We start from the raw sequence: 9116 nt of genomic DNA on the forward strand, positions 1-9116 counted from the left end.
CACATGCAAAAACCTGTAATTTTGCTGCATGTCTGAAAGGGGTTTTATTAAAGGTAAATTCCTGAAAAACACCTAGGGCTGGATGCATTGACGTCCGAGTCTGAGGGCTGTGCGGGAAGCCCGCCAAACTCAGTCTTTTTTTAAAGGAGCAATTATTTACAAGCCATAGTTTATTACCCTATTAAAAAAGTCACAGTACGGCGGGCATCCCACACAGCCCCCGAACTCGGAGTTTATTACTTCCCACCCCTAGTTTTCAAATTGTCACTTTAGCCATCGCTGTCTCAATTTGTGTTAAATGTTTGAAATAAAATGATCAAACAGTGGATAAATATCCTTCAGAAAAGCTCTATAGATTAGAAATATCTCCAAAAACATTGATTGGCACGAGACGTGAAATATTTATAATTGCATGCTGTATGAGATATCTTTTCTAGCAAAACAGGCTAAAAAAAATAAACTAAAGCATTTTAAAATAAAAACAATTCCCTTTTCTACCAACTCAAAAACACTCAGTATCCGATCTAGTCCTTTAGGGGGAACCCAAACTAACATTTCTGCAGCTATAGATGCGTGGCCTGGGCTTAGATAGGACAAGGCCTTTTCTCAATGTCAACATTAGGAACATGTTGACATAACATCCATGTTGACATCTCAGGTTGGGTCCTATGGCCGGTGGATTCTAGGAAAATAGTAAAGACTGTTAAAAAGTTTACTCAATAACAAATTAAGAACATTTACTTATCTGGCTAATGATATTAAAAAAAGATTTCTCCCTCTGAGTAGATAAATTATAGGTAATCCGTGGAATAAGTAATATGTTGTGCCACGATTAAAAGAAACATAAAATAATTAAGTGTCATTGTTAAAATACAGTTAATTTCTCCCAACTCTCTGTGGTTCAATGGTTGTAACAAATACTGCACCTGAATTCTTCTTTTCTTGACCCTATGTAATCCATCTAGGAGAAACAAGAATCTCATAGACGAACCGGATTGCTGAAATGTCAATGCCCGGTAAACTTGCCTACATGACAGACAGCCAATCAGGATGGTCTCTTTTCCATAAGCATTTTTTTAACCTCTGTGTTTTTAAGACTATAAATCAGAGGATTTACCATGGGAATTATAATAGCGTAAAAGATAGAAATGTATTTGCCTTGGTTCGATGAGTAGTTTGATGAGGGTCCAAAATACATAAACATGGCTGTCCCATAGAACAAAGCCACCACAATAACATGGGAGGTGCACGTAGAAAAAGCTTTGGATCTTCCCGTGGAGTGAATCTTTAATACATTTGATATAATAAAAGCATATGAGGTGATAATAAACAGAATGGGGATAAGAAGAGTAATAAAACTAAGAGATATAATCACCAGCTCGTTCTGGTGGATACTGTCACATGACAGCTTTATTACCGCAAGAGCTTCACAGACAAAATGATTGATCTGGTTGGGATTGCAAGTTCGAATGGGCATCGCAGCTGAAGGAACCACCGAGACCATAAAACTTGTAAGCCACGCAAAGGCTATAAGTCGAAAGCAAATGGTCCACCTCATTACAGCGTGATAGTAGAGTGGTTTGCAAATTGCTACATATCGATCATAAGCCATCAGGACGAGTGTTAGGCTCTCTGTATTTCCTATAAAGAGCCCAACATAGAGTTGAATACCACAAGCAACTAGAGAAGTTCTTCTATCAGCTGAAAAGAGGTCCACCAGTAATTTGGGTACCGTTGATGAAGAAAAACAAAAGTCAATAAAAGATAAATTACAGAGAAAAAAGTACATTGGGATGTGAAAGTGAGGGCTGATTATTATCACACATATCATAAAGCCGTTTCCGACTATAGTTACTAAATAGATCACAGAAAACAGCAGGAACAGCGCAATGTTTACCCTGATGTCTCTGGAGAATCCAAGGAGGATGACTTCAGTGGCAAGAGTCTTGTTGCCGAGGTCCATCATACAAAATAATTCAATATCTGTCAAGTCCGACTTACTTTAATACTTAGAAGAGCTGTATCTTTGTGTTTGTGTTTGACTTATTTATAGGGCAGCTGTGAATGCCGTGCTACTTTGAAGAATAATTCTGGGACACTCCTGTGATGTGAAGTTTGTTCAAGATGATAAATGCCGCCGTACAGTACTTTTATGGGGTTTCTACAATAAATAGTTGTGTGTCTTTAGTTTCAGTTTAATGGATTTGGGTATTAATAGTAATAATAATAATAATTATTATTATTATTATTATTTTATCTATATAGCACTTTTCTCCTGTAGGTTTCAAAGTCGCTTTAAAGACATCAGAAACATGCTGCATTGTACAAGTAATTTGGTATTACAGAAAATAGAAAAAAAAACAGAATTAATTGAAAACAACAGAAACCTACATACATTTTGAGTAGTAACTTCCACGAGTCATATATTCCACCCAAGAAACTTACCAGATGAGGCAGCCATCTTGGGCACCCTACCGTACATAGGGTAGAATAGGTTACACTTAGAAGAGATGACTCAAAATGAGGTGATAGCAGCATCCTAACACTAGGAGTAGTGTCCCAACATTACTATCAGGTACATATATTTTTCATCCCATCCAAGAGCATACAAGGTGAGGCAGCCATGTTGGGCACACTACGAAGGTTACACTGTGGGAAGTGAGCCATACAAGGCCCTAATGTATATATGGGAAAACTGAAACTTGTGTTGTAGTATGATACAGTATAACCTGTAGGGAAAGATCCATGTAAAGTACATCCTGCTCATGAAGGATGCATTTCACTGGTACAGAGCAGGAGACAGTAAATTAGGGGTGTGCACCGGGCCATTTTTTGGGTTTTGTATTTTGGTTTTGGATCTCCTTCGTGTTTTGGATATGAATTGGTTTTGCCAAAACCACCCTTATGGGTTTTGGTTTTAGATATGGATTTTTCAGAAAAAAACATCAAAAGAGCCAAAATAACAGAATTTGAGGGTGTTTCTGTTTCTACAGTATTATTAACTTCAATAACATTAAGTTCCAGACTATTTTGAACACCTACTAGAAGGAAGGGAGAGAAAGAAGGCTCTTGTGTGGGCGCACTCTTGAAAGGAAAGGAAAATTCCTATGACATATAGGAAGAAATACTTAAAACATAACTTTTAATGTTTGTAATAAAAATACCCATATAAATGATCCATATCAAAGAAAAAATGTGATGATTAGAATTAATAAAATGTTCTGGTCTGTTTAATCACACTTGGTAATTGGAATGGTTGTAGACATTGATTGGTCTTACCCCCAATTCCCCTGACCAGCACAGAATATCTGTGTTAATAGAACCAGGGAGTGATCATAAGAGTTATTAAATAAGTAAGACCCACTTGGGCTACTTGATTCAAAATTGGTTAGTCTCCTGCATTCAAATGAGCTGGACTTTCTGACGTAAGCCACAAAAATTAGTATTAAGCCTCAAAAAGAAAAGGAAAAGGGGAGAAAAGGAGAATTAGTGGTGATGCTGCTGTTGGTATTGCAAACACATGTGGGGGGAAAATGGTCCCAACTCTACAACACCGGGTATTCGCAGGAAGTCTCCTCTCCTGGTACTGACCCGGCCCAACGCTGTTTGGCTTCCAAGATCAGACGAGATCGGGCATTGGCAGCGTGGTATGATAGTAGAGAATTTTTTGGATTGCACCAATGAGAGTGCACCTATGTAGGAAACAGAAGAAAGAGGAAAAAAAGGGGAGACAGAAAGAAAGAACGAGAAAAGAAGAAATTAAAATAGTATAGAGGAGAAAAGAAATGAATCAGTGTAGCGTAATTGATGGATCTGCTTTCTGCGTTAGACACAGCTCAACAATTCCCACTTGGGTGGTATTGTGTTCCGTGAATCGCAGATGAGAGTCCATGAAGCAATAGTGAAGTATGAGCAAGAGATATGAAAGATATGCTGGGTTGAACTGTCAAAAAATTAAGCATTGATTTAGAAAATCACATTGGTATTTAACGTGCATATTTAGGATAAAGTTTAGAAGTTCAAAGAGTATGCTGAGGCTCACGATGAGTAAGATAATTATCAGACAAAATACTGGCCTCTGCTTGAAAAAAGTATTTCTTAGTAGTATGAATACTTTAACAGATATTGATTGTGGAAAAATAAGGGAAGAAGAAAAGGGATGAAAAGACAATTTGGGCTGTATTTATTAGACAGTGGTGCTGTAGCAAAGAGCTATGTGTGTGCTGCATAAGTCCAAATGACATGGAATAACATGCAACAGATAAATATAAAGCGCATCAAGAGTTGCGGTCTGTGCAGAATATACACAGAACGGCAGTGGAACTCTGATAGGAATACACAGATCTAAACATTTGCTGTATAATCAAGCATATTAATAGATGCTCTTAATGTGTTGTTGTCTGTGCACATTATATACAGAGCAGAGCACCAATAGGTCCAATCGGATGTGATGGAAGCTTAATGCCCATCAAAAGGTTGCCGTCTGTGCCAAGTATGCATAGGACAGCGGCAGGCTTGTAGTCAATAGCACTATCTGCCAAAAAATATATCTACGTATGCTACATGGCTGTTAGCATGCTGTCTAATGAAACATAAGTAGTAAATACGAAAAGGTGTGTTGCTGTCTGTGCTGGATGTGCACAGAACAGCTGTAGGCTTACGGTCACCAAAATTGGAGAAAGAAGGCAGGTTAGGGCAGTGTCATGTGCCCAGGCAGGAGCTGAGAAATCACTCCGTGTGTGGTCCCCCTCTCGGGAAACGCGTTTCGCCCTGACGGGCTTGTTCACTTCCGGGTTTAGGAGGGAGTGTGCAGCGTGGGGTTTTATAGCAGCTGATGGGTGTGTACTAACCATTAATTGGAGGATATCATGAGCGCTAGGCTGAGGATAGTAGCCGCCGCTGTGGAGCGTCTGTCCGTTGTTATGGAGACGATACGTGACGTGCATTGGGGGGCGGGGCTTGTGCGATCACGGGAGGCCATTGGGTGACTGTCCGTGTGTGCACATATGATGGCCCTGAAGTATCGCAAGATCGCGGGCGCCATCTTTGTGGATGGCAATTGCCTATTGTGAGAGCAAATAGGTCCTTGGCGCCATCTTAATTAATGGCAAGACAGCGGCGCTAGGAAAGGAAGACTGATTACAACATAGATAAAATATAGAATTAAAGAAACATTATAATAAGTAGGACCCTGGGTGGGAAGACAGGTAGGAGAAAATTAAAGTGGCATCAATGAAGGTAGAATAAAATTAATTAAATATGAAAAAGTAAAAAATTATATTAATAAGGGATAAAAATAAAAAATAAATGGAAAATAAAATATAAATAAAAATGGAATGATTATAAAAAACAAATGATAACAGTACCTTGGGGATTAAAACAGAATGGCCGATCAGCTGTGCCAAATTTTTATATTGATACGCAAGAAAAAGATGTGAGCGTAAATGGGGTACATAATTTAAGGGTATTGGAGGATTGAAATAGTGTTGATGAAAAGGGTAGGAGGTGAGGGGAGGGGGAAAGAGGGAAAAGATAACTGGTAAACACCAAAAGGTGAATGGGACAAAAGTGTGCCAGTGAGGTGGAATAGATAACTAGGGAACGGTGTAGCTATGGAGTATGGGAGGAGAAAGGGAGGTTGGTGAAGGAAAGGGGAGTGCAAACGGGTAGGAGTGACCACCCATTGAAGGCCTGTGAATGGAGTGTGGGTAAGGGGATAGGCGGGTGGGGGGGAGGGGTGGAGAAAGGGGAAGGAAGGGGAGAGTAATAGAGGAAAAAAAGGAATGAAAAAATGGGGGGGGAAAGAGAAGAGAATTTGGCAGTTAAAGGAGTGTTAATTATAAAGAAGTGGTGAGAATTGGAATAAATTCTGTTAGTGGAAGGATTATTCACAAGAACACTGCATAATTGATGTTTTCATTCAGGCCATAAGGCCTGAGACTGTTGAGCCGAAAGATCCATTCACTTTCCTTCTTGTATAGTTCCTTGGTAATATCCCCACCTCGTATGCCCAATTGGACACGATCTAGACCGAAGGCTTTAAATTCTTTGATGGATCCCTTGTGGTGATGGTGAAAGTGCCTGGCAACAGAAGTAAGTTGTTTCATTCGTGCAAGGTCTTTCGCTGCATTGCGTATATTGCCCAAGTGTTCCAAAACTCTTTCTTTGAGTTTTCGTGTGGTCATGCCGACATATTTTAGATTACATCCGCAGGTTATACAGTAAATAACTGCTTGTGTATCACAATTAAAATAGTGTTGTAATTTCACTGTTTGGCCATATCTGTCCTTAATCGTATTGATTTTCAGAATCTGAGGGCATGATTTACATTTACCACAGGGAAAAGAGCCTGTGACCGAGGGTTTCTTCAGTGTAGTTGTTGTGAAGTGGCTCTGAACTAGCTGATCTTTAATGTTTTTGGATCTCCGCCAGCTCATCTGTAGGGGTGAATTCAGAAAAGGGGATAAATCAGGATCCAGCTGTAATATGGAGAGGTGTCTTGTTACCGCATTCTTGAGCATTCTCCACTCAGGGCAGAACGTTCCTATGAATCTAATAACATCTTCCTGTTCGGGGACCTCTTTCTTCTTCTTGAAAATCAGACTCTCTCTCTTTACCATTGCTGTGGCTGAATATGCGCGTTTGAGTGATCGTCTGCTATAACCCCTAGTCAGGAGGCGATTAGTGAGTTCTCTGCTCTTGTTTTTGAAGGTGTGTTCTTCTGAGCAGTTACGCCGTAGCCTAAGATACTCTCCTTTGGGGATGTTTTCCACCGTAGGGGGAAAATGAGAGCTGGTCTGGAAGAGGAGACTGTTGGTTGCAGTCTCCTTCCGATATAGCTCAGTTTCAAGAAAACCTGTAGTGGATTTATAGATATTCAGGTCCAGGAATGGAACTTTTTCTGCACTGATGGTGTAGGTCAGATTGATGTTGAGGTCATTGGTATTAAGGATGGTAATAAAATCCATCAGAAGGTCCCTATCTCCGTCCCAGATGATAAAGATATCGTCGATGTATCTTAGCCATAATATCACATGAATGGTGTATTTCTCATTGATGGTTTTAAAGACATAAAAGTGTTCCCACCATCCCAAAAACAAGTTTGCATACGTCGGTGCACAGGCTGCGCCCATTGCTGTACCTCTCACTTGTAAGAAAATTTTTCTTGAAAGACAAAGTAATTCTTAGAGAGGACAAAGTCGAGTAATCTCAAAAGAAAATTTGAAAAATCTTTCTCGCCTCCTTGATCCAGATAATATTTGACAGCTCTAAGGCCTTGATGATGGTTAATGCTAGTGTAGAGTGCCTCTACATCTAGAGTCACCAGAAGAAAATTGGTTTCAAAATGTATGTCATGGATCTTGCGTAGTAGATCAGATGTGTCTTGTAGATAGGAAGGCAAAGAAAGAACAAAGTCTCGAAGATGCAGGTCCAAAAATCTACTAGGTTGTTCCAGAAGTCCGCCGTTGCCAGACATAATAGGTCTCCCTGGTGGGTTAAGGGCATTTTTATGTATCTTCGGCAGAAGATAAAATGTAGGTGTTTTTGGGTTCAGGACTGTGAGATATTGTGAACAAGCCCTGACGGGCTTATTGTGAACAAGCCCGTCAGGGCGAAACGCGTTTTCCGAGAGGGGGACCACACACGGAGTGATTTCTCAGCTCCTGCCTGGGCACATGACACTGCCCTAACCTGCCTTCTTTCTCCAATTTTGGTGACCGTAAGCCTACAGCTGTTCTGTGCACATCCTGCACAGACAGCAACACACCTTTTCGTATTTACTACTTATGTTTCATTAGACAGCATGCTAACAGCCATGTAGCATACGTAGATATATTTTTTGGCAGATAGTGCTATTGACTACAAGCCTGCCGCTGTCCTATGCATACTTGGCACAGACGGCAACCTTTTGATGGGCATTAAGCTTCCATCACATCCGATTGGACCTATTGGTGCTCTGCTCTGTATATAATGTGCACAGACAACAACACATTAAGAGCATCTATTAATATGCTTGATTATACAGCAAATGTTTAGATCTGTGTATTCCTATCAGAGTTCCACTGCCGTTCTGTGTATATTCTGCACAGACCGCAACTCTTGATGCGCTTTATATTTATCTGTTGCATGTTATTCCATGTCATTTGGACTTATGCAGCACACACATAGCTCTTTGCTACAGCACCACTGTCTAATAAATACAGCCCAAATTGTCTTTTCATCCCTTTTCTTCTTCCCTTATTTTTCCACAATCAATATCTGTTAAAGTATTCATACTACTAAGAAATACTTTTTTCAAGCAGAGGCCAGTATTTTGTCTGATAATTATCTTACTCATCGTGAGCCTCAGCATACTCTTTGAACTTCTAAACTTTATCCTAAATATGCACGTTAAATACCAATGTGATTTTCTAAATCAATGCTTAATTTTTTGACAGTTCAACCCAGCATATCTTTCATATCTCTTGCTCATACTTCACTATTGCTTCATGGACTCTCATCTGCGATTCACGGAACACAATACCACCCAAGTGGGAATTGTTGAGCTGTGTCTAACGCAGAAAGCAGATCCATCAATTACGCTACACTGATTCATTTCTTTTCTCCTCTATACTATTTTCATTTCTTCTTTTCTCGTTCTTTCTTTCTGTCTCCCCTTTTTTTCCTCTTTCTTCTGTTTCCTACATAGGTGCACTCTCATTGGTGCAATCCAAAAAATTCTCTACTATCATACCACGCTGCCAATGCCCGATCTCGTCTGATCTTGGAAGCCAAACAGCGTTGGGCCGGGTCAGTACCAGGAGAGGAGACTTCCTGCGAATACCCGGTGTTGTAGAGTTGGGACCATTTTCCCCCCACATGTGTTTGCAATACCAACAGCAGCATCACCACTAATTCTCCTTTTCCCCCCTTTTCCTTTTCTTTTTGAGGCTTAATACTAATTTTTGTGGCTTACGTCAGAAAGTCCAGCTCATTTGAATGCAGGAGACTAACCAATTTTGAATCAAGTAGCCCAAGTGGGTCTTACTTATTTAATAACTCTTATGATCACTCCCTGGTTCTATTAACACAGATATTCTGTGCTGGTCAGGGGAATTGGGGGTAAGACCAATCAA

General features: G+C 40.1%; 2 pseudogenes; one reads left to right on the forward strand and one right to left on the reverse strand.

The window, feature by feature from the left end:
* Positions 1 to 3542: 3542 nt before the first annotated feature.
* Positions 3543 to 3661, reverse strand: LOC134913190 (5S ribosomal RNA; annotated as a pseudogene).
* Positions 3662 to 8720: 5059 nt separating this feature from the next.
* On the forward strand, positions 8721 to 8839 carry LOC134913192 (5S ribosomal RNA; annotated as a pseudogene).
* The last annotated feature ends 277 nt before the right edge of the window (positions 8840 to 9116 follow it).

The sequence above is a fragment of the Pseudophryne corroboree genome, chromosome 4, assembly GCF_028390025.1.
Source record: "Pseudophryne corroboree isolate aPseCor3 chromosome 4, aPseCor3.hap2, whole genome shotgun sequence".
Classification (NCBI taxonomy): domain Eukaryota; kingdom Metazoa; phylum Chordata; class Amphibia; order Anura; family Myobatrachidae; genus Pseudophryne; species Pseudophryne corroboree.